At 39.2% G+C, this 27056-nt stretch overlaps 2 pseudogenes; both read left to right on the forward strand.

Annotated features, from left to right (window-relative positions):
- The window catches only part of LOC124974633 (polypeptide N-acetylgalactosaminyltransferase 13-like), a 32101-nt pseudogene extending 13516 nt beyond the window's left edge, over positions 1 to 18585 (forward strand).
- Positions 18586 to 20235: 1650 nt separating this feature from the next.
- LOC124974634 (SERTA domain-containing protein 3-like) lies at positions 20236 to 26002 on the forward strand (annotated as a pseudogene).
- Positions 26003 to 27056: the final 1054 nt, after the last annotated feature.

Raw genomic sequence — 27056 nt, forward strand, 5'->3', positions numbered from 1 at the left:
ACCAAAGGTCACTTAATACTGGGAAAGGGAAAAACCCAACAAGAAGATAGAATGATAATAAATATTTATGCTCTAAAGATTCATGCACTTAAGTACATAAAAAACACTACTAAATGACTCATATAGATCCCAGCAAATAATACTGTGATTTCAACACATCTCTCCCACACATAGCTAACAGCAGTATAGACTCTTCAGACCTAAAAATATTATAAATCAAATGGACCCAACAGGTATCTATACAATATGCCCTCTAAAAATAGCCAAATTCACTTTCTTCTCAGCTTCTCATGAAACTGTCTCCAAAAGAGACCATATTTCAGGCCCTAATGCAAGTATTAGCAAATGCAAAAACTTAAAAATTAAAAAAGTATATTCCATGTATCTTATATCACAATAAAAATGAAATTATAAATTAACACCAAAATGAACAGAAACTATATAAAACATGGGGATTGAACAATGAAGTTTTTTTTTTTTTAAGTTAGGAGAGAAATAAATGATTTAGAATAAAAAGAATATTGATGCAACATATTGGAATCTCTGCAACACTGTGAAGGCAGTTCTAAGAGGAAAGTTTATCTCTGAGTGCTTACATTAAAAATTTAGTACCAAGTTCAGTGGTTCACACCTGTACTCCCAACAGCTCAGTAGGCTGAGCAAGAGGATCCAAGTAAAATATCTACAACAGTCCATACCATTTCATCTAGTGACACAGACACAATACAACAGAGGAAATGCTGGACAAATAATTTAGAAAATTGATGGCTAAAATTATCAATGAACTAAAGGAAGATCTAAGAAACAAACTAAGAGAAAAAACATGGGAACTGCAAAAAATATTTGAATAAATAAACAAATTAGACAAAGGGGAAATAAAAAGAAGGGGGGATAGAAATAGGAAAAAGAATAGAATAAATCTAACATAATTATCCTATGTACACTTTTGAAAATACATAAGTGAACCCCACCATTTTACCCATAAACAAAAATGTATCTAATTAGAATTAGATACATCCTATGTTTATATAATTTTATCAAAATGCAACTCTACTGTCATGTTGAAAAGACCCCTGTCCCACCAGCTCAGGCCTATTTTAAGAGAAAAAGAAAAATTATTAACGGGGCATGTTAAAGGAATTTATCTGAAGATTTAGCTAAGAAAGAGGCAGGATAATTGGGAAAGTCAGAGCATGTCTGAACTAACAGGAGCTGATAAGCAGGAACTATAAAACTGTCCTGTAAAACCTCAGATACCAGATTCCTGACCAAGGACAGAGTAAATAGGATGAGATAACGAAGGACTGTAAATGGCAAAGTAAAATTATGGCTTGTGAAGCATGGCATCTTAAGTTCTGAGCCGCTCTATCCTTAACAAGGTTCCTTCTCGGGTCAGCTCCCCTAGCCTTCACAGATAAGGTGAGAGAAGTCTGAGTTTATACATTCTTTACCATTTTTTACGACCCATGCTGTGGGCAATTAGGGAAAGCCTGTGTTTATGCAGGTGCGGAAGAGAGGGGCTGCGGGCAATTTGGGGAAGCCTGTGTCTCCGCCTGTGTCTCTATCTTTCATCCCCCTCTCCAGTTAAAGTAAATTTATGGCTTCTCCAAGAATGTCTAAATGCTGGATTCAAAATAACCAATAAGAAATCTGTTGCTTACTGCGCGTGAAACCTGCCCCTTTACCCTATAAAAAACCTGTACCCCAAAGCCCGGTGTGCCAGTTCACCGAAGCTCCGGCTGAGGTTTTACTGAGCACCTGCAGGCGCCTGTGTAATCAATAAACTGCCTCTTGCTTTTGCAGCCAGGGATCACGTGAGTTCTTCCTTGGACAGGGGGTCTGAGGGTCTTTCAAAGTATAACTAAGGAGAGCCAATAAAGTGAAATTTAAAAAGGAGAATAAAGACAGAATTTTCTTTAAAAACAATCAGAATGTAAGGCATAGTACATCAAATAATTCATTTGACAGTGTGACCAACAGATTAGATTAAACAGAAAACTGAATTTCAGGCCTCAAAGAAAAAGCACATATGAACTGGAATCCTCAGTAAACAGCAAAGAAAAATAAAATATAAAAGGCCCTGATTAAAAAGATAAACCAAAAAAAAATCATATCCATTATAATGGCACTACAGCAGTGTGCACAGAGAAAACCTAAAAAATAGAACCTTAGAGCCCTCAAATAGATGAAGCTCACAAGAAATGCATGTAAGAAATGAAAATTAAGACTGAGTTAAACACATAAAACAAAGCAAAGTGACAGAAAACATTAAACTTCTCTCCATAATAACTCTGAATATAAAGGTTCTCAACTCTCCAATTAAAAGAATTAGATTGGCAGCATAGATTCAAAACCAAGATTGAACAATTGGATGTCTACAAGAAATTCATCTAATAAACAAAGACATCCACTGGAAGTAAAAGAATAGAAAAAGATATTTCATGCAAATGGAGTCAAAAGAACAAGTGGGGGAAAGCTATTATCATGTCTAGCAAAGGAGATTTTCAAGCCAAAATTAGTGAGAGGAGACAGGAATGTCACTACATATGGGTAAAGGGAACAATCCAAGAGGATGTTGTAATAGTAGTAAATATTGGTGCCAAAATGTCAGTGCAGTGAATTACATAAAACAAATACTTCTTAATATTCAGTCTCAGATAGACCCCAATTCAACAATACTCAACAATTTCAATATACCCTGTCACCAACAGAGAAGCCATCTGCATACAAAATCAATAGAGATACTTCTAGTTGACTGTACCTGAGTTCAATCACCTCTACCAAAAAAAAATTCCCACTGTCAATACAATCAAACCCAGATTATGTGCCCATTGCAAAATATACTCTATCACAGTTGTCTTTATATACTAACCATATACCGTGAGATAAAATAAGGGCAATGTTTTATGTACCTATTTCATTCTTTGCCATTCTACCATCACCACTATCAAATTCCAGAACATTTGTATCACTCCTAAAAGAAACTGCTGGCCCATTAGTCATCACACTGTCATCTACTCTTATCCCCCAGAAACAACTCATCTACTTTCATCTCTGTTAATTTGTCTATTTTGAACAGTTCTTATAAATTAAATCACATAACATGTGTCTTTGTGTCACAGTATGTAAACAAAATAGGGGCTCAATAAATATTTGCTGAACAAAAGGAAAAGCACTAAAAAAGAAAGAATTCATTGTCTAGGAAAAGATCACAAAATTTTAGAAGTTGGAGGAAATTTAAATGTCATCTAGTCCAAATATCTAATTTTACTCACCTCTAGGTGAGGAAATCTAGATCCATGAATATACTTGACTAACCCAGAGGCAGCCAATCAGTCCTTTAGTGACAGCAGTGAGACTTAAAAATATAAAAGATCCCTTTTGCTTTCACTTCACCTAATAGGATGCAGTGACTAGCACCTCCCTAGGGATTGGGCTTGCTTACTTTCTTGTGTCTAAATGTGGTTGGGTCTTTTTCTGCGGCTTTAGAATGAGCTTGCTTCAAGAAAAAGACACAAATCATTTTCTCAAAATAACCATCCCCTTTCAATCTCTAATATTCTGTTGCTACTGTGCTTGTCTCTTTGAGTGGGTGTTTTACGGAAATCAAAAGCACACTAAGGAAAGAAAATACTGTTTTCTTGATTTACCTCTAAAATTACCTCTGCAATTACATAGGGAAAGATGGTCTTTTTAAAAATGGTGGAAATGAGACATGCATGGAAAATAATAAACCTTTATACTAAACCAAGCTATACACAGAAATTTACTCTTTAGGTTTATCCTACACCTATATTCAAAAGCTAAAATAATCAAACTTCTAAATTAAAATATAATATTTTCCTGACATTGGGCTTGGATAGGTAAAGATTTCTTATTTCACACAATGCATTAAACCAAAACACAAAATTGATAAATTGGAGCTAACTAAAATCTTGAACATCTCATTATCAAAAGACATCATTAAGACTGTAAATACATCAACTATCAATTAATACAGAATCTGTATACAAAATATACAATTAAACCTTACAAATCAATAAGTGAAAGACATTTCAATGTTAAAATGAGCACAAGACTTGAACAAGCATTTCACAAAAGACATTTTAATGACCAACATACATTCCAAGGGGTGTTCAGAACACTACCAGAAATGCATTTTAAAACCACAGACAGATGTTCAGCAAAATGGTTAATAAATTTAAATGGTTATTATCAACTGTTGCTGAAGATACAGAGAAACTGGAACTCTCATGCATATTATTTTTTAGTTCCTTATAAAACCATAACATACACTGACCCAAGATTACAGCCACGTACTCAATAAAAATTAGTTCACTGCACATGAGTGACAAGAATCTTGCTGGCAGCATTATTCCTGATAGCTAAAAATTGGACAAAATACAAATATCCATCAACAGAAAAACAAGACATTTTGTGATATAATCATACAATGGATCATTACCAGCAATAAAAAGTGAACTACTAGTGCACAAAAAAACACAGATGAGTCTCACAAACATGCTGAGAGAAAAAAGCTAGACATAGGTTTGGGGTGCGACTCACAGAGCACATGCTTAGCATGCACCAGGCCCTGTCTTCAAGCCCCACAAGACACACACAGGCAGAGCACATGGAAGGACCTGTGCTCCATGCTCCAGGACCATGCTGCCCAGTGGGGCAGGGGATCCACGCCCAGGGAGGGGAAGCGAGGAGCCCACAGGCTCTGAGGCCTCGAAGTGGCACAGCACCCACCTGGCCTTTGAGGAGCTTCCTCAGGAGGGCGCATGTGAGGAGCGAGAACCCTACAAGGCTCCAGCCAAAGAAGGGTGCAGAGAATATGGCTTCTGCTCCTGGCACCACCACGCTGAGGTGCATGTGCAGAAGTTCCTCCTAACTGCCTGGCCAGTCACATCCTTGGTACTGAGGCTTAGACCTCGAGAGCCAGAAGGAGGGACCGGGAAGGAAGAGGTCCGCCAAGGTGGAACAGGAGGGGGAGGTAGAAAGTCAGGTGGGTAGAGAGAGCAATTCGGAGGAAGACAGTGAAGAGGACAGTGAGAAGGAAGTGGAGGAGGAGTAAGAAAACCAGGCAGAGGAAGACAACCAGGAGAGGCTGAGGCCACAGGAGAAACCAAGGCAGAAAGCAAATTTGACCCAGAATGGGTAAGGGGTATGAGGTTCAAGGACTGTGTCGTAGATGTCATGAACTGAAAATGTGGGCTTGTTAGAAGCTGTGTAACAGCCATTTGTTGGATATAAACCTTCATTCCTTGATTTAGGAACATGGTTATATTAATAAGGATAAATTTCACATGCCCTAGACATATACACCTATCACTGATTTATCTTTTTATTTGTTGTTATTTTTAGAGGTCAGTTATGAGTTTTTCAAGTTTGGTAATAAAATATATTTTGATACTTCCTACTACCACTAAAGTTAATATTCCAGATGTTACATTTTACCTCAGAATTTTAGTTCTTCTGATTGAATATGACAAGTACAATACATATTTGTTCTTCAGTAGACATTCTAATTAGTATTTCTTTGATTTTCCTTATTAATAAAAGAAGAAGGGTCTAAAATGCTTCTTTTTTCCTATTGTACTTTGGTTATTATTTCTTTTGGGGGGGGGTACTGGGGATTGAACTCAGGGTACTCAACAACTGAGCCACATCCCCAAACCTATTTTGTATTTTATTTAGAGACAGTGTCTCACTGAGTAGCTTAGTGTCTCAATTTTGCTGAGTCTGGCTGTGAACTCCCAATCCTCCTGCCTCAGTTTCTGGATCCACTGGGATTTCAGGCCTGCACCACCACACCCGGCTGATTATCATTTTAACATTTTATTTTTATCATATTGATATTTTTGAGCCAATACTCAGGAATAGAATAGTAATGTATTTATCTCCTATTCTGCCAACATTCTGATAAAGGAATTTCTTGAATAGTCAAAATTGTCTTTGTGATAGAGATTTTTTTGGGGGGTACTGGGGATTGAACTCAGAAGCATTTGACCTCTGAATCACATCCCCAGTCTTACTTTGTATTTTATTTAGAGAGAGGGTCAATCCGAGTTACTTAGCATGTTGAGTTTGCTGAGGCTGGCTTGGAATTCCTGATCCTCCTGAGCTACTGAGATTACAGATGTGGGCCACCATGCCCAACTGAGATACATGTTTTAAACCAGTGTAGTCGATCTTGATTTTTCTTCACACCAGTATTTGAGAAATGATAAATGGTTAAGTTTAAAGATTATAATTTCTTAACATAACAAAAAATTGATAATTATGAATATTTAACTTATCATCTTGAAGGATTTTATAATGGACTTTAAATATAAACTGATTAAAGATCTGATTAAGTTGATAGTCTCAAAATATTTGACTTGTGTTGTCTCTGAAAGAAGTAGTCTAGCACTTTGCCCTTCATCCTAACATTATTGTCAATAGTTTATATTATTAATAATAATAATGTTTATTATATTATTACAATATGCCACATACCATATAAGACATCTCATGTTTTATATAATTTGTTTTATGTATAATGCTGAAATAGATACAAATAATATTCCAAAATTTTACAGATAAGGGAACTGATACACACAGAATTTAAGCTAATTTGCTCACGATATCATTCCTACTATATAGTACCAACATTTGAATTGGCTCTGGAGCCCTCACTAATCTTCACAAGATACAAAATTAGAATTGCCAATTTGAACCAAATGCAATTACAATTCAAAGCATCTTGGTAGGTAGGAGCACTATACTTCAGCAAATGAAAGATTATTAATAGGCTTATTAATACAATGTGATAGTATTGAAGTTTTGTCTGTGGTTCAGCACAAAACCCATTAAGAGTGCAGCTTTATAAAGCAAATTAAATAGCCAGTTTCAGTGGTGCACTCGTGTAATCCCAGCCCTGAGTCAAAATCCAGGACACTTAGTCTCTAATGATCTTCGCTGGCTGGCAACATCTCACATGTGTTGCTATAACTCATTGCTGGAGGAATTAAGCATTCCTGTGTGATTATGCTGGGAGAAGACTCTGGAAGCCTGCAGCTGGTTTCCTCTGAGCTTCACCTCCTATAACTTTTTCTTTTGCTGACTTTGGATTGTGTTTTTCAGTGTAATAAATCTTAGCAAAGAGGGTGAGTATATTTTGATTCCTTTGTGTTCTAGCAAATCATTGAACCTGGAAGTGGTCTTTGGAAACCTGACGCAGATAGATTAGTGATATTCTTATTTGTGAGAAGACAGAATTAGGAGTAGTGGATGGGGATTAGAAGAAATAGTTGATTGATTTTAAGGATAATTTTTTGCCACTTAAAATTTCTTCAGTAGTGAATCAGGCTGCTTTGGAGTAGCAAATTTTTCCACCGTTTAAAATATCCTAACAAACTGGGCAAGGGATACACAAGAAGTAATGTGCACATTGAGTAAAAGAAGAGAGTATCAATGTTTTGGATGTTTTACTTTAAAAATATGATTACACAAACAATATCTAAGCAAGTTCTCATCATATTAAAATCAAATAGCACACAGTTTTTAAAAGCCCCCCTTGATTGCTTGATTCCTTGAGCCTATCAGTCCCCTTTCTGGACATAGGAATATCTTGTATAGATTTCAGTGTGAAAAGAGACAGAAAAACAGTATTTTAGCATACCATGTAGTTAATAGTCATGATCATGACTTAAGTCATTAGTAAAGATTGATGCCATCAGTACGCTTTTTAAAGACAGCAGAAAGATCATAGCTTAAGTAGCATCTCTTCCAGGAATCACACCACGAGAGTTTTCCCATTCCATACCCATTACCCTGATCCTCCTGGAAAGTATTCTCATAGCCTGTTCTCCTGCATGTCATAATACACAGCACTGTAAAGGCTGATTGTTCAGTTTCTGCCTCCTCTGTGAAACCTGTGAACTTCCACAATGGTAGGGATATATTTTGTTTACTGCTGTTTACTTAGAAATTCAATACATTGAATGAAATTATATAAACTAACCCAGAGGTATAATTTTTTATCTGAAAAAGTGATAATATTAAAAATGTGGTTTTTCAGATAGACAAAACAGCTGGCTCTTTCCTAAGCCCTGAGTGGTCACCCCAACCTACATCCTCACCTCCAGGCTTAGTGGGCTGGCTTCTGCTGACTGCCAACAGCAGAGACCCCGGCTGAACTGAAGCTCCAGTTACCTGACCAAGGGGCCTTCCAAGGGACCTTCCTCTTTCCATACACCTACCAACTCCCTTCTTTCTCTCTGTTACAAACCCTATTCCCCAGCCATGCTGTAGTTTCTGCCCAAAGCCATGAATGGACAACCCTTCCAGGGACATCTCCAGGTGCTGATTCCTCGAAATAGCCCTCAATTAGACTGGGGCTGGCAGCAACTTCCAGGGTAACAGCTCAGGAAAAGTGTGTCTCCCCCACACCACAGCCACACTGGCCCTACCTCTAGTTGTTTTGTGATGAATTTTTATTGCAAAAAAAGGGGCTCAACAACTTAACAAAAAGGAATTGAAGCCATTAGGGAGGAAGGTTGCTTTTGTTTTGGGAGAGGGGCACCCAAACCTTCTACATGAGTCTCTTCCTGATTCTTTTGACTTCTCTCCTCTCATGAGAACATTGTCTTTTTCCTAAAATGTGCAGCTCTATACTGTCATCTCTGTCCTTCAGGAAGTGCTTGGTCCCCGCCTTTGCTGGTGAGCAGCCTGCTATTCCCATCTCCTGGTCTTTGTGTAAATCCCAGTTGTGTCACAGCATGGCTCCTCCTCCATCATGCCCCAGAGTTGCCCAGAGGACACCACGATGCCTCACCTGGTCCTGCACACCTGAGAACACTCAGCACAGGCTGGCTTGCAACCAGCAGCTGGTAAATTTGCTTAAGCTTCCAAATTCTTGCTTTCCACATAATTTAGATCAATATTTGAAACTTGAGAGAAGTATCTTTCTTTGAGATTGCCTCGGCAAGAGTTGATCCAGAGCTGCACTTCAATTCAGGTGCTGTGAAGCTGCTGCTTCTTGCTAACTCACCTTTATCCAAGTCGATTCCTCTCCAGTCATCAAATGTTTGGGGGCAGTCACTCCATCTAATCTGACATGTGGCCTCCACTCCAGGAAGAGAAGCAGATATGGGTGAATTAGAAGAGGAGAAAGGACAGTGAGAAGAGCTTAGCTTGGGCACTCTTTAGTGAATTTGGCCACACCTTGGCATCGGCTTACTAAAATGCCTCTAAATACCTGCCGTGCTGGTCCTTTTCTGTCTAGCCATTTCCCATGGAACCTCAGCTGTTGTAAGGGGGTTTTCAGACTTCCTCCCTGCATGTGTAGGGATTGTTTTACTCTGTCCCAGGACAGATCCTCCCATGTTGGTTCCACAGGCATCCAGAACCCAATCACACATGCTTGCATGTCATGTCTAATCAGATGCTGATGTTGTCTGACCCAGCTAACTCCTGGTAGGGGGCAGGAGGAGGTGGGTTGGGGTCAGTGTGAACCTGCAGCTGAGGGCACCAGCAGGCTCTCCTCCCTATCCCCACCTGCCCCGAGGTGCTCCTGTAGGTGCCCGAGCCCCAGTGCTACATGCCTCCCACGTCCATGGCTGGGAGATGGATTCACAGCCACACCACAGAAGGGACCCCATTCTCCTCACATGGGTCCACTCCATCTGTAACTGCTGCCCCTGCACCTGCCTGGAGTCACCACCACTCAGTCCATCACTGTGAGAAAGCCAAAGGTCTCTTCAGTGATGCTGACCCATGTTCCCCAGACCAGGAGGTCTCAAGGGACAGAGTCTGGAGCACACACAAGTGGGGGCAGGTTCTCCCCCATGCATTCACTCCTCACTGTCAGGCCAAACTGCTTTAATTTCCCCAGAGACTCACAGACCTAGCATGGAGAAGTCTCATGCCATCTGGAGTCTCCCACAGTTTCATAGGTAGAAGACAAGCTGCCAAGCCAGGTTCCAGGCTGTTGTCATCTGTGCCAACCCCCACGTGGCTCAGATTCCCCACACTATTTGCATTCATCTTCAAAAGTCATAAAAGTGAACATGAAAATAGGTATAAATGAAGTTCTCTACCTAAAAGCCACCGAACTTGATTTCCATCATTGTTTCCAAAAGGAAAACAGAAAAAAGAAAGAAAAAAACTGAAGAGCTGCCAGACCTTGACTACTCCTGTGTCTCTGATCATCTCAAGTGTGAGAGAACAAGTGAGTGACCTTACTGAGCACTGCATGTCCACGCTCTCCATGATTCACCAGTGAAGTGAAGCACCCCACCCTTCCTGGAGGGCCCCCTGCTGATGAGGATGACACTGTCCCAGTTGTGAGGGAAGTCTTCCTTCCTAAGAGCTGTTCTCTCACATATGTTGGAGGAGACCCCCACCATCTTCCGAGGGCAGGAAGTGGCCTTGCTCCAGCAGGTGAATGGCATTCCACAGACCTAGTAATGGAGAAAACAAACTACTTCTTTCCATTACACCTCCACAGTGCATCTCTGTATGTCTTTATGTTCTTTCTGGTCATTTAAAGGCCCTCAATAATAGGAGCTAAAAGTCAGAACCCTTCCTTTCTGGACATGTGTTTTGAAGTACCCTCTACTCTTCAAATTCTGAATGTTTTGTACTTTTTAACTGTATAACAGTCCAACTATGACAAGAAAATTTTGATCAACTATTACTTCTTGAAATATTATTTACACTTAACCTAATAATAGTGAACTTACATTCCTACCTGGCCAGAAACATTCCTAAGGAATATATACATATATATAATATTCAATGAGTCATCAAACTGTTCCTGTAAGATAGGTATTACTACTGTCCCCGTTTTACAGATGGAAAGCTGAGGCAGAGACATTACTTAGTGTCCCAGGTCACAGCAATGGCAGAGGTGGAGCTAGAACCCAGGCTGTCCCCTCCTGTTCACATCCACTAACTGATCTTTATTCCTACTTTCAATTATGAGCTTCCTTCACTACTTACCAGGTTATTCTGATTATTTTCAAAATTTGAATTCTTAAGAGGCAGTGGGGCACACCTATAATCCCAGTGGTTCAGGAAGCTGAGGCAGGAAGATCGTGAGTTCAAAACCAGTCTCGGCAATTCAGTGAGGCCTTAAGCAACCTAGTGAGATCCTGTCTTTAAATAAAATATAAAAAACACCTGGGATATGACTCAGTGGTTAATTGCTCCTGGTACCCCCCCCCCAAAATGGGCAAGGACACATTTTGAAAGTTTAAAAAACAATATGAAAATACAATATCTTACTCTTATATTTATAGTCAGTGACTTCATTTTTATTTTTCCTTCTCTAATATTTATATGGTGAATGATTGGTTAAATAATTTTTAAAAGAAATATATGACTATAACAATAGGGATGTTTCAGAATGTGTGGTCATAATCTTAAAATATTAAAATGTGAACTATCCCAAAGAACTAAATTCATTTCAAAGGCAAATGTAGTGTAGGAAATGACTCTAGGCAGCTCCCACCCAGGCCATGGCCTGGTTGTCAATCCCTAGGGCCTGTTTTCCTAACTACTGTGAGCTTGCTGAGGGCAGAGAGTGGGAATTCTTAGCTTTACTTCTATGTCAACCCAGCATCTCCTGCTTTGGTAGGACCTGGCGACTGACCTCTCTGCTGTTGCTGGCTCAATCCAGCTGAGGGGAGAGCTTTCCAGCACTCACACAGCAGTGGAGCTCCCCTTCAGATGAAACTTGGGGCATTTTCTCCATCTTTTACTGATTCAGGCACTTTGCTTCCATGAGCTAGGTTTCAAGTTTCTTCCAATTTACTCAGGGTGAAAAGGTCACTCAGAAGCAGTCCCACACATGGACTTCATAATTGATGGGGCTGGCCTTGCTACAAGTAATTGGCTTCCTCTCTACATTGCTCTTTTCTTAATACCACCTCAGTTTCTCTTCCCATCTTCAACCCACACAAGTACACTTCCCAGGTGCTGCCACAGCTGTCCCCCATGAAGCCAGAGCTTCTCAAGCTGGGCTGATGGAAAGGCCGAGCCTGACCACTGCTCACCTCATGAGTCCTCAAGTGCTCTGAGGCTCCCTCAGTCACTTTGCACACAGGCCTGTTTCCTATACTGTACCTGGGTGTCAGGAGTGCTGCTGTTCTTCTTCCCCTTTGTCCCCTCTGCCTTCAACATGGCTGTGATCTCAGGAGGCCTGACCACCCTGAAATCTTGCCCCTTCCCCATCTTTAGAGAACATACTGATCATCCAGTCCTGGAACTCCAGAAGCCCTGCTGACCTGCACCCTCTAGGAACTGGCCCTTGCATCAGATGCACCACGACCCCAGACATTTAGGTGGCTGTTCTTGCACTGTGTGGACTGCATCTGGGCTCTCCCATGAGGGTGCTGAATCAGAGACCAAACCTAGGGCTAGGGTTGTAGCTCAGTGGTACAGCACTGGTCTAGCATGTGTGAGGTACTTAGTTGATCCTTGGCACCACATATAAAATAAAAAAATAAAATAAAATAAAGGTATTGTGTCCATCTACAACTAAAAGTAATTTTAAAAAGAAAAAAAAGTCCAGACCTAGAACCTAGAAGATGCTCATTTCTTCTCAATAAGTTGTCCCCTGAGCTTCCTTTAGTTACTATGTCAACTTCATAAGTTCAGGAATATATCAATTACATAAAATCAGCAATTTTTAAGGTTTTTCATTTTTATTAAATTCATATTTGCTAAGAATGTACTTAGTTTTTCTTTTTCTTTTGTCTTCACCTCCAGTCTCCTGATGTGAGAAGCCAACACTCACTGTGCCCGCTGTCACCATGCTCATCACAGACGCCCATTTGCTTTAGCATTTCATTCTTTATTGAGTTTTCAGTTCTCATGTAAAACCAGTCTGTGCCATCTTCCAATGCCCCATGTCAGGATCTGTAGAGCAATCAGCAGGATGTCCATGTAGGCCTCCAGAGTAATTCATGTAAAACAGCGCCTGCCCTCCAGGTGGGCTCTGTTCACCTCCACACACAAACTGAACCTTTCTCAGCTGTGCTCTTCAGCCTGATTGAGTGCAAGGAAAAGGACCAAGTGAGGTGGAATCAAAGAATCCTTCATCAGTTTCTCACCCAACGACATCAAATTTACATTTTCCCAAGAAAAATTAAGTACTAAGGCTACTAAATTAGAAAATGCCTATCAAGAAAAACTGAAATTATCTTCTCTCTGACCCATGTAAGTTCTTTGGAGAACTGAACCCATAGGGCTAGGCACACTTTCTGGACTGCTCTAGACAGAGTGGCTGTCTGTCACTGAAGTTTCAGGATAAGGAGGCATGGGTCTGTGTGCCATGATCCCTGGAGAGATGCCACTCACACCACCTGACTTGATCACCCTTGGGCACAGACCTCCCAGTCCTGAATGGCACATGTGTCTCCCCTGAACCCTTCTCATCCTCCCAGATGAGACTGCTGGACCTAGCTTAGCCATGAAGTGCATCAGCATGTGAGGGCCCTTGATGCTGCTCTCCTGGGATCCAAACCAGAGAGCAGACCAAGTAAAGAGATCGCCTGACCCCAAAGGCCTGGAGAACCTCACATCCCATCCCAGACCTGATGACCTTGAGAGAGATCTCAAACTGAGTTGACCTACTGCCAGTGCACTTGTTCACTTCAGCACCATAAACAGGAGGGTGCAGAAGCAGGACTGGGAAAGCAGGAGGCAAAGCAGGAGAACAGGCATTGTGAGGCAAGAGTGAGACCTCACAGGATAGAGGGGTTTAAAAGAGATGATACCTGATGGTCATCACTGATGTGATGCTGTGGAGGAACAAGTTAGGCGATGTCCAGGGACTCGTGGGATGTCTGCCTCAGCTCCACCTGTCACCAGCTCCTTCCCCACAGCTCACAATCCCACCCATCTCTCTACCTACCAGGACCACCTGGTCAAAACCCCAGATGGCAATGTATAGGCATCAAGAAGATAAACTCTATGGAATTTCACCTGTAAGCTGAGAGAGAGAGAGAGAGAGAGAGAGAGAGAGAGAGAGAGAGAGAGAGAGAGAGAGAAGAAAAAGGAATAGGAGGGGGGAAGAGAAAGAGGGAAGAAGGAAGGAAGGAAGGAAGGAAGGAAAGAAGGAAGGAAGGAAGGAAGGGGGAAAAGGGAGGGAAGGAGGGACGAGAGAAAGCCAAGAAAGGTGGCTATGAATACTTTACAAATACTCTTTATATAAAAGGAAAATACCAATGACTGCTTGGACATATTCAGAGCACAGATAGACTAATTTTTTTTAAAATGCTGATTCATCGTACACAAATGGGGTATAAATTTAATTTCTCTGGTTGTACAGGAGTGGAGACACACTGTAGTGCAGCCACTCTCAAAAGCCATGTGGAGATTCCTTAGAAAACTTGGAATGCAACCACCCTTTGATCCAGCTATCCTACTCCTTGTCCTATTCCCAAAGGACTTAAAATCAGCATACTACAGTGACACAGTCACATCAATGTCTATAGCAGCTCAATTCACTATAATTGGATTGTGGAACCAACCCAGACTAATTTTTTTATCAGTTGATATTTGAAATGCTAAGTGAAGACAATGAAGCTGATTCCATCACTTGATTCATTCACCAAAGTGGGAAAAGGCGAGATGTTTAACTTCTGATGTAGAAACTTGGTTCTTTTGACTTATTTAATCAAGAGTTTAAAGTGCATAATATCTTATAATTAATGAATTGAGTTTGTGTGTGTGTGGTGCTGGGAATTGGACCCAGGGCCTTTTACTTGTGAGCCAATCTACCAACTGAGCGATATCCCCAGTCCATAAATTGAGTTTTTAATCAGAAAGTAGTAGGTTTTATCACTTCTTTTATGATTTAAAACAATTAAAATTAAGTTTTCAAACACAAGCACTTCATTTAAAAACAAAGTGAGAGGCAGGGTGGCTCTGCTGATGTCACAATGTGCTAGAACTCCTCACTGGGTCTTCGTGCCTCCTCAGCCTGGACACCCACACTGGCAATGCTCAGCCCAGTGCTGCACTGTGAGGGCGTATCTGGGGCTGGTTGAGGCCAGAGCAGGTTGCTCTGCTTGGGAAGAAGTGTGCAGAGAGTACGGGCGGGAGCTGGGGCTGCACACAACGAGGCACTCTCTAGGGTCAGCGTGGGATCCAGGTGATCACTGGTGTGGTGAGCAGTGCATTCTGGCGCAGTTGATCGCTTCCTCTCCGGGCTTGATGAGAGGCTGAATCAACGTCGTGGACCATCCTTCTCTCTTCATGGAATCGTTGGTCACTATAGCAGATGCACTTTTGTTGAAGTATTTTGAGGATGAATATTTTCAAGTCATTTTGAAATTTCCAAACACTGCATACATGGGATGCATCCTGCTCTCAACCTGGAGTTTACCTCTATGGTTTGGATTCATCACAGGAGCATTTGCCTTTAATCTCGTGTTAACTAGAAATCAAGTAAAGACACGAGGAGACTGGTTTACTGCAAGGTGGTTCTGGCCACTTCACTGATGTGGGTCCTTGTGGATGTCTTCTTTCTACTGTATTTCAGTGAATGTAACAAGTGTGATGACAAGAAGGAGAGGCCCCTGTTGCCTGCACTGAGGGCTGTTATTTCAAGAAACCAAAAAGGCCCAGGAGAAATGGGACAGGCTGTGCTGATTCCTAAGGATGACCAGGAGAAAATGAAAGAGCTGTTCAAAATCAATCAGTTTAACCTTATGGCCTGTGACTTGACTGCCCTTAATAGAAGTCTGCTAGATGTAAGATGGAAGGATGCAAGACAAAAGTCTACCCTGAAGAACTTCCAGATGCAAGGTAGTCATTGTGCTTCATCATGAAGCTTGCAGCACTCCCCTTAGAACTGTTTAGTGTTGTAAATCACTCCCCACACTACCTGCTCTCTGAGGTCATCTTGGTAGATGATGTCAGTGAAAGTGATTGTCTCAAGTTGTCATTAGAGATTTACGTGAAAAATTTAGAAATAACAGTAAAAAATTATCAGGATGGAAGAGCACTCAGGGTTAATAGGAGCCCATCTTCCAGGAGCAGCTGCTTCAAAAGGGCAGGTCATGACTTTTCTGGATGCACACTGTGAATGTGCTTTAGGGTGGCTGGAACCCTTGCTGGCAATAATCAAGGAAGACAGGAAGAGCCGTACGCCACATCATTGATGCGATGAACGATGAGGCCTTGAATACATGGTTGGGTCAGATATGACTACAGGGGTTTTAACTGGAAATTAAATTTCTGCTGGTATCTTGTTCCCCAAAGAGAAATGGATAGGAGGAAAGGAGACAGAACTTTGCCTGTCAGGAACCCTATTATGGCTGGTGACCTATTTTCTGTTGATAGAGTTGAACCAATACAAAGTCAATAGTAGAAAGAATGCTACCAATGAAAACAATTCAAGCTTTTACTAACTTTCAGAAAATGGTTGTCTTTTCATTATAAAAGAGTGTATGTGAAGGGGGCAGTTGCATGTAGCCAAAATGATGAACATAAATTATATAAGAGCTTTTATAGTAAAAGAGATAGGAATTTTTTGATTCAGAAATGGATATCTGGTGTGGAGACAATCTTGAAATGTCTTTTAGGATTTGGCAATGTAGAGACTCTACATAAAGAAGAATAAAATTATGGCATTTACAGGTAAGTGAATGGAATTGGAGAATACATGCTAAGTGAAATAAGCCAATTCCAAAAAACCAAAGGCTGAATGTTTTCCCTGATAAGTGGATGATGATACATAATGGGGGTTGGGGGTTGGGGTTAAGAGAAGAATGGAGGAACTTTGGATTATGTAAAGGGAAATGAGATGGATGGGGAGAGGGTGGGGGTATGAAAGATGGTGGAATGAGACAGACATCAGTGCCCTAGGTACATGTATGATTACACAAATGGTGTGAATCTACATCATGTACAACCATAGAAATGAAATGATGGACCCCATTTGTGTACAATGAATGAAAATGCAATCTGTAAAAATAAAAAGAACTTCACTGCTATGCCATCATATCTAACATTTTCTTCACTAGGGAAATGAAAATATACATTCATTAAACTTTTATTTTAATTAAACTGCTAGATATCAATCACTACAAGTTATGACCCAAGGAACAGAGTCATAAATAGGAAAACTTTACAGCTTTTCATATTAGCACACTTTGTATTCAAAATACATAAGCAGTAGACAAAAAGGAAGAAAAACCAGTCAGTGAGATTCTTACTAATAAGTTTCTGTATTTGACATTATTTTAAGTGCCCATAAAGTTGCTTCACACTGGTGTTTTATTCATAATAAATGTATTAAGCAGTTGAAAATAATAGGGGCTGAGAGTGGGGCAGAGGATGGAAGCCATGTCTTATGGACCAGAATATTCTATTTTTTTGGCCCTCATATTTACTATAAAGGCTCTTATATAAAGTGTTCATCATTTTGGCTCCATGCAACTGCCCCCTCCACCTACATTCTTTTATAATGAAGAGACAAATGTTTTCTGAAGGTTAGTAAAAGCTTGAATGTTTTTCATTGGTAGTATTCTTTCTACTATTGACTTTGTCTTGCTTCAATTCTAGAGAAGGAATCTACAAACTGGAGCATTTCAGATTTACTCCTAAAAACATAGACATCCACACTTGGAGGTCTCTGGGAATTCCTGAATTTTCTAAATTTATAAGCAAAAGTTTGAATGTCAGGGCATTTCTTATGAGGATAGACTCTGTAGTTGACAACAAACTTAGAAAGGCAGATCTGACCCCCCAGAAGCAGTGAATCACTACCTTAAATTGATCATGGCCTCTCAGATCAGCTGAGGCCTGACAACAACCCCATTTCCCATTTCTTACTCTTCTTTCCCTTCATTTTCTTCTTGTCTTGATTAAAATGCCCCTGTACAACATTGTTCCTTAAAATTTTAAAGTTTAAACTGTTAAGAATCCTTTTTTTTTTTTTTTTGGTGGGGAGTGCATTGTAATTATAGTGAGACTCAATATATGATATTTGCACATGAACATAACATGATTAGACCAATCTTATTCCCCTGTGTCCCCTTTCCCACTCCACCCTCTTGAACCACTTGCTCTACTGTACTGATCTCCCTTCTACTATTGCTATCATTATTATTTTAATTAGTACATCATAATTGCATATATAAGACAGATTCACTGTGGTATAGTCAGACATGGACGTAGCACACTTTGATAGACTTTATTCCTCAGCACTTCCCCATTTTTCCTCTACCCCCTTGATCTTTCTTTACTCTATTGGTCTCCCTTCTATTTTCATGAGATCTCCTTTTTTAAATTCCTTTTTATTTTCTCCCTCTTTTTTTCTTTAGCTTCCACTTAGAAGACATTTGATGCTTGACTTTCTGAGTCGGGCTTATTTCACTTAGCATGATGTTCTCCAGGTCCATCCATTTACCAGCAAATGACATAATTTAATTCTTCTTTACACCTGAGTAAAACCCCACTCTTTTTATACATCACATTTTCTTTATTCATTCTTCTGTTGACAGGCAGCTTGCCTGATTCTGTAACTTGCCTGTTGTTACTTGCACTACTATGAACATCAATATATATGTATCACCATAGTTTGCTGATTTTAGTTTTCTAGGTTAAATATTGAACAGTGGGATAGCTAGGTTATATGGAGGTTCCTAGCCATTTGAGGAATCTCCATACAGCTTTCCAAGGTGGTCATACTAATTTGCAGTCCCACCAACGATGTATAAGTTTGCATTTTCTCCAAGTCCTTGCCAGCAATGACTGACATTTGTGTTCTTTATGATTGCCATTCTAATTGGAGAGAGATAAAATTTCAGTGTAGCTGAGGTATGCATTTCCCTGATCACTAAGGATGTTTAAATTTTGTCATATATTTGTTGACTATTTGCATTTCTTCTTTTGAGAAATGTCTGTTTAGATCATTTGCCCATTTATTGATTGGGATATTTGAGTTTTTTTGAGAGTTTATTTTTTTTTAAGTTTTTGGGTTCCTTATATAATTTGGATATCAATACCCTTTCAGAGGAGTAACTGAAAAATATTCTTTATATATCTCCTACTTTTTGATTTGTTAATCAAAAGGCATATGTCAGCTAGTAAATGGTTAATGATAAATTTTGTAAAAAATATAATTACTTCATTTAAACTGAATTTGAAATATTTCAGTAGCACTTTAATTGATTGAAAGCTTATTATTGTCCCAGTGAAAATACAAGAAAATCTAAACCTGAATGAATTTCATGCTAGGGAAGAATTTTCACACTATTCAGATGGTTTGGATACATACCATTATAGTGCCTAACAATTAAAAAATTAAAATATTATAAAACATCCCGACCTAGAAGGCAATGAAAACATTCAATTTTTCTTTCAAAAATATTTGCCCATAGTATAGAAAATTAAAACCATGATTGGATTTACAAAGCATTCCTTATTTCAAAAAAACCTCTTCCATGTTCTTTCTCATTTGAGATAATGTAACTCCAACCTTCTAGATGCTCAGGTGAGAAATCTAAGATCACTTTTGGCTTCTGTCTTTCTCATTTCTCTATTATCAAATTCATTTGATGCTACCTTTGAAATACAACCAGAAACCAATGTTTTCCCACCAGGTTCATTGTGGATCACTGATTCCAAACTTTTTATTTGCAACAAGTGTATAATTTGGATTCCCCACTTTTGCCACTCCTTGCCTCAGTCTTTTCTCAATATAACAGACATAGTGATTCTGTTAAATATCCATGATCATGTCCCTTCCCTGCACCCAATCTTCTGATGATTTTTCATTTCTCCTCAGAGGATTTCAAGGTACTCATGACAACAGCCCTCTACACAGACCCTTGCACCCTTTCTCACACATGAACACACACCCCCTCTCACACACACACACACATCTGACTGTTTCTCATCTCTTACATCTCACTTTCAGCTTCCTCTAACCAGTTACCAAGCAAGTTTCTGTGTTAGTGTATTGTTCCCTCTGAGGTACAGAGCTCTTTTCTCTTTAGATCTCTGTTCAAATACAACCTCATAATTAAGGCAAACCATGGTCCTGCTGCCCACCCTATCCCTGTACCTGTGACAAGCCATTTAGTTCCTCTCTTCCATCTGCCCTTCCACCTCTCCAGTCCCCCACTCCCATCATACACCTCTAGAGTATGTTTTTGTTTGACTTTTATTTTGTTTTTGCTTGTTTGTTTTTGGCTGCACTTGGGGATAGAGCCCAGGGCCTCACCCATGTTGGGTAAGTGCTATTACTAAGCTACTCGCCCAGCCCGTAAGTTTATTTTAAAGGTAGTGTATTTGTCAGTTTTGGTCACTGGGTATCCTCATTATCTGGGATAGTTCTTAGCACATACTAAGCACTTTTTAAATATTTCTTGAACTAAAGAACTGAAAAGTGTGTGTTAAAGTGGTTAAGTGCTACTGTGTAATTTTTTTGTATGTTCAATTTTGAAGTGCAGTAATATATTGTATGATATTTGCACAACTGTCTCCAAATGATAATTTTCTTCCTAATATCCTGCATACTAACATATGAACTACATGTTGTTCTCTGTAATAAATATCCTGCCTTGTAGAAATTAAATGACATTTTATATAAATACTGCTATATTATATAAATTGCTTCATTAAGCTAAAAATAATTTTAATTTTAATTTGCTGAATGTGTTCAACAACTCCTGAAGGTCTTAAGATTTTCATTTTAGAGGGAGGTATTACATTTTATCAAAATTCTTATGCATTTTCATGATCTAATAATAGCTATTACTAAATTTATTTTGTAAGTGCAAGTTTATGAAGAAAAACAATTTCAGAAACTTAAAAACTTTACAATCCTTAGATGCTGTGTTTCTAGATAATAAGACTGAGAATCAAAGAGGTAACAGTTTGCCTAGGGAAACTGTTACCTAACAGTTAATGGTTAAAATGTGTTTAATCTGCCTGATGTTGTAACTATACAGAAGGGTTTATTCCAGTCCATTTCCATCAAGTAAACTCTGTTTTCTTACCTTGAATAGGGAAGTGCATGTGTATTTTATATACTAACACCCATTGTCTTGTATGGAAACTCACAATTGCATTAGTAAGACATAGAAAAGACATAAAGCTATATTACTGAAATTACAAAAGGGACTTGGTTACAAGTAGCCATATTTGAAGACCAGTAAGAATCAATAAATTTGCAGATAATAAAAAGTTTTCAAACAGTGTCACCTATAGTTTTCACAACACCAGTGTAAAGTTCATGGATCTTCAACTCTCATTTTCAGTGTTGCAAGGGGTCCTGTACACTACACATATACTTTATCATCATCCCAATAATGCAAAATGGGAATGACCATATATTCACACTTCCTAATTCTTTAAAGTGCTTTAATTCACAAAAGCATATTTTAATATTTCTTCTAGTTGTTATTATAAAACACTACATTCTCTTCTGGATTTTTGACATATATGAGACTATATGTGTGTGTGTGTGTATACACACACATATATATGTAATAATATATATTTTTCCAACATTAACCAATATTTCATTTTGGAAACCAATATTTATAGACTTAGAGCACTACTTGAAGGACATATGGTCCATATTACTCTACTCCACTCCATTATTATCTATATCTTTTATCTTATTCAAAGATCAAGAAAGAGAAACACTTATTTGTATTTGAGGGGTGCTTTTGTGTTTCCTTTGTATGCTACTTTTACTAATTTTGGCATTATGGCCTCAATTTCCATATAAGAAACCTATAAACACCTAAAACTTATATTTATTATTGGGATGATATTTCGGGTGTTGTCTGCTGTACTCCAATTTTCTTCTTTTATTATGACTCAAGGGAGAAATTTCCCTCCAAACCTCTGTGTTCTTTTCCTGAGAAAATGGTTTGTTCTTCTCTTGAGGACACATTATTTGCTCTTCCATCTATAACAATTATACAAGACCTTATGGTATTCTTCACCTCATTATCCTTTACCATGAATTTCTTTCTGTTTTTAGTCCCATAACATACTGTAGTTATTTCTGTAGGCCACATTATATCTTTTTTTTTTATACATACAGGTAAAAAGTATAAAGCATTATCACTTTATATTGTCAGAATAAATAAACCAGAGACATTACTGAGCACACTACTGGGTGAGGCTACCATAATTTAAACTCAACTTAGACTCTAACATATAGCCTGGATTCTAATTCTGTCTAGGAAGCTAGAAAGAGAGTCTGTATGAGGCCAATGATAACAACCACAAGAACAAAACACAAAGCTGGGTGTGCTGCAAAATCACAACATATTTGAAACCATCAGAAGCTAGACTGCAGGCCAACCCAGAGACCTGAAGTTTATGGAGAGGCAGGATTACAGAGTGGAAAACCTGAGACAAAGCATGGGGGAAAAGAGTGGATGCCCTATGTTTAGGTAGAAAGAAAACAGTTACATTTTAGTAAATTGCTGTTGTCTCTCTCTTTGCTAGCATGATAGAAAATCCTGGGAACACAAAAGGAATTCACCCTCACTCAGTCTCTTCCTCTGATCCTTTGGTGGGTACTCATGAGAACATTAGGAAGCAGATCTGTGATCCAGAGAAAGTCTCCTGTAACGATTAACCAACCTTGTCATAAAGGCATGAAGCCCATCCTCCCCTGCTCTTCTCCTATATACAGCAAACAAATTAAGCCTCAAGAGGAGAAACAGAAAATTTTGTCATGCTAAAGATGCAAATAAATATTCATAGTTTCTGGGAGATGAAAGAAAAATCACTTTAAACATACAAAAGGAACAAGAAATTCTGTGACCAAAGATCAACTGCTTTTATGGGTTTAGCATCATCAGAAATGTCGAAGCAGGAAACTGTCTCCCCAAATGACCAAAAACCTGGCAGTTTGTTTGCCCTTGGGAATAGGGAAAGAAATGAGCCTCATCTTTAAGGAGAATTAAAGATGATAATTCATAATTATAGGGAATTATGAAATCTGTGGATGGGCCAGGATAACAAAATTCCCCCATCTTCCAATAAAACACCAACAGACTTCAAAACAATAGCTAAGCAAACTAAAAATCACCAACTCTTTTTATCTCTTATCAGAGATAAGAGGTCACAGGACAAATCATGATCCTGAATGGGGGAGGGGGATGTGGAGGGGAGTAGAGCAGGTGAATAGACAGAGGCATGTTTCCCAGGACAGAAGATTATGAGCAGGAACCAACTGGGGATAGTACCCCTGGGGACTGTCAAAATGTGATTCATTAATGGCTGGAGGCTCAGGATGGAGGAGTTTTTGAATTGAAGTCTGTATAAGCAATAAGGATAGATCTCAACAGATGAATGAATGAGCAATCTGGTATAACCATTCAAGGGATTATTAATGATCATAAAAAACATGAACTATCAAGCCATCAAAAGATATGAAGAGAAATCCTTAATGACTATTGCTCAAAGAACCAAATATGGAAAAGCTCTATACTGTATTATTACAAATATGTGACATTTTAAGGAAGGCAAAACTATGCAGACAGTAAAAATATCAATGGTTGCCAGAATTTTGAGAAGGGAGACATAAGGAAGGGAGATAGGAAGACCCTATGAATTACTAGGCTATGCAATACCTCTTGACACTATCACGATGGGTTTCTTATCACACATTTGTCAAAATCCCAGAAAGTACTACAAAAGAGTGCATTAAGTACCATTATTCTTTCATCAGTTTTAACAGATGTTTTACAGTAATCATAATAATAGGGGAAACTATATATGTGCTGTGCAAGAGAGAGAGTGAAAGAGAGACATGTATCCAATTCTTAATGCTTTCTAATCTTTCTTGAAATTTAAAACTGCTCTAAAAATAGTCTATTCCAAAGGGAAAAATATGGTCATAAAGTCACAACTTTCTACTCTTGGATTCAGGACAACATAATAGAGATTCCTTCCTTCACATTGGGAAGACAAAAGACAAATTTAGAATATACAGGTTGAGGAAACCCCTCTGAACTCCCCAACCCTCACTATAATTGCAAGGTATAGCTAGAAAATATGAAGCCTTTAGTGAGACAGATAGACAGGAGTACACACATACACACACACACACACACACACACATTTACTGCTGTTTTAACAGAAGCAAGTTATGCTCATTTCCTCATGCAAAACCCTATAGACATCATTGTCCTATACACATGGCATCTTGAAGGAAGGCAAAGAAAGGAGGGAGGGAGGGAGGGAGGAAGGGACAGAAGAAGGGAGAAAGGAATGAAGGAACAGAGGAAGGAGTAGGAAAGGGAAGGAGGAAACATCCCCTTGTTAACGGACAAAACAGAACCATCACATTTAAAGATTACTTTCAGGGAAAACAATTTTAAATTGATGACTAATTTATCAAAAACATCTAGCGAAAGATTGGAAAACATCACTAAAAATGATAATTTAAAAGTTCAACAATAAATGAAAGTGCCAAAAATAATCTAATGGAAATGTTAGAAACAAAATACAGCATCAGAGATGAATTCTTTTTCATAACCTTATCTGTAGATTCAAGTTAAGAAAAAAATGTAAGTGAACTTGAAAACAGAACAAGAAAATGTAACCTAAATGTAAGCACAAAAAGAAAAATTAATACTTAAAAGAAGTCAGAAGTGGTAGACAATACAAAATATGTTCTACCATTGAGAATATCAGAGGAGAAAGGTACAGAAGCAAAATGAGGATTTAAAAAAAAGGAAGAAATATGAAATCACCAATCTCAGAATTTCAGAGAACCCAAAGGAGAGAAAATTCTCCTAAGGAGAGAAAATTCTTATATGCATATTATTCAAAGAGTAACAAGGCAGAGATGAAGGGAAATGCTTGAAGAGAGCTGGAGGAAGAAGACACTCTACACAGAAATACCAGAACAGAGCACAACTCTAGTTAGAAAATAGCAAAATAAAAGACACAGTAGCATTTTGTAGTATTAAAAACTAACTTTAAAAAGCGAAAAAAAAATCCCTATATTCAGTATAACTATCTTTCAAAATGAAGGTGAAATAATATTCTCCTAAAACATAATATCTATTCCTGAAGAGCTGAACTAAATGGAATGTTAAGGGAATTTCTTTAGTCAGAAGGATAAACTATCGGATATAAACTTCGATCTACATAAAGAACTGAATATGTTCACACAAATTTTAATGTACCTATTTCCTCATTTTAATTTGCTTATAAGATGATTAATCTTTAGTAAAAACTAAGTAAAACTAAAGTTTTTACATTTTACATAAAATAGTATAATAATATTGAAGGTGTATGATTAGAAACTAAAACTTTATATTGTTAGCTTGGGACATCACATAAAAATTTAGAGGGCAACACAGTAGGCTTTCCAGGAGGGGGTCGCTGCGAACCTGGCAGCCGAGGGCATCATAGTGGGAGGTCTGAAAAGGAAACACTCAGATTTGGAAGAGGAGGAAGAGGACGAGAAGTGGAACTGGAGTCCAACAAGCCTGCGGAGCTGCCAGCAAGCTCTGCTCCGACATCTCCCTCAGACAAAGTCCAGTGCAGCTTGGGCCCCCAGGCACCCAGTCTCCACAGGCATGTCCTCATCCACAACACCCTACAATAACTCCAGGCTGCCATTCACCTGGCTCCAGCACCTGCCCTGCCCCCCCGAGTCCCTCTTCCTGGGCGAAGAAGATTTCTCCCTGTCCACCACCATTGGCTCTATCCTCAGAGAGCTCGAGACATCCATGGATGAGATGGAAGGTCCTCAGAATCCAGTGGCTCCCCGGGGCCTCCAGAATGAAGTGCTACGGCAACCTGACCCAGTCTTCTTAGAAGCTCTGAGCTCCCGGTACCTAGGGGACTCTGGCCTAGGTGACTTCTTTCTGGACATTGACACATCTGCAGTGGAAAAGGAGCCTGTGCTGCCCCCCCTCCAGAACCTCCTCACAACCTCTTCTGTGCCCCAGGGTTCTGGAAATGGAATGAACTAGATCATATCATGGAAATCATTCTGGGGTCCTAAAACTATGGTGGAGGCAGAACCCTTCCTCACAGCGACCTCAGTGGGCTGGATCCCTGGATGCGACTCTTGTGTGTGTTGATGGGGGCTCCAGAGAGTGAGTGAGCTCCTTTCCTCCCATGTCAGTGCTCCACAAACTTGCATGTGTGTGTGTCTGGTTACCCCAGCCTTCTGTGAAGGTGGGTCTTCCTTAATTTATCTGTTCCAAATGCCTTAACCAGACTCTTGTTTCTGGAAGTCTGACCTCTGGCTCACATGTTTCTTCTGCCTTTCCCTCCAGTTCCCGCTCCCCTTGTGACCACTGGGGCCTCAGGGAAGATACAGTAGGGTCTGGCGACAGTGGGTGTGCCAGAGCTGGCTGCTGGTGGCTCTAGAAACCCAGGATCTGTCCCTTGAGGGAGCGGGAGGGGCTGGTCTCCTTCCCCCGGGCTGAACCCCACTTCCTTGGCAGGACCCCAGCCCAGCCCCAGCAGCCTCCTGATTCAGAACCAGGCCGGACCACGTGCAATAGGGTGGAAACCAAACTGCTCTGTGCTTGGGATTTAAAAGAAAGGCAGGGTTTGTGATGGCTTTTTTTTTCTGATTGTTTTTAATTTTTTATTTTAAATAAAAGTATTTTGAAAGGAAAAAAAATTTAGAGGAAAAATTAAATCATTGACAATGTTTCATTAATTAAAAATCAGGCAGAAAAGGAGAAAAACTAGACTAGATAAAAACAAAACAAAAACCTAGCAAAGTAATGGATTTAAATATAATTCTATTAATATTTTTCTTAAGTATAAATGCTGTAAACATATCCATTGAATGACAGATTTTTATGCTTAATAAAAATGCAAAAACAAATAATATGTAATTATTAGAAATTTTATTTAAATATTTGCACATAATTGTTAATGTCTTTAAAAATGCACCATGTAAAAAGTACATAATGTTAATGCTAATCAAAGCTGGAGGGACTAGACTTCAGAACAGGGAATATAGCAGGAATAAAAAGAAATATATGTCATGATAAATGGACACATTCCCCAAAATACCTAATAATTGCAAATGTGTGTCA

Source organism: Sciurus carolinensis, unplaced genomic scaffold, assembly GCF_902686445.1.
Source record: "Sciurus carolinensis unplaced genomic scaffold, mSciCar1.2, whole genome shotgun sequence".
Lineage (NCBI taxonomy): Eukaryota > Metazoa > Chordata > Mammalia > Rodentia > Sciuridae > Sciurus > Sciurus carolinensis.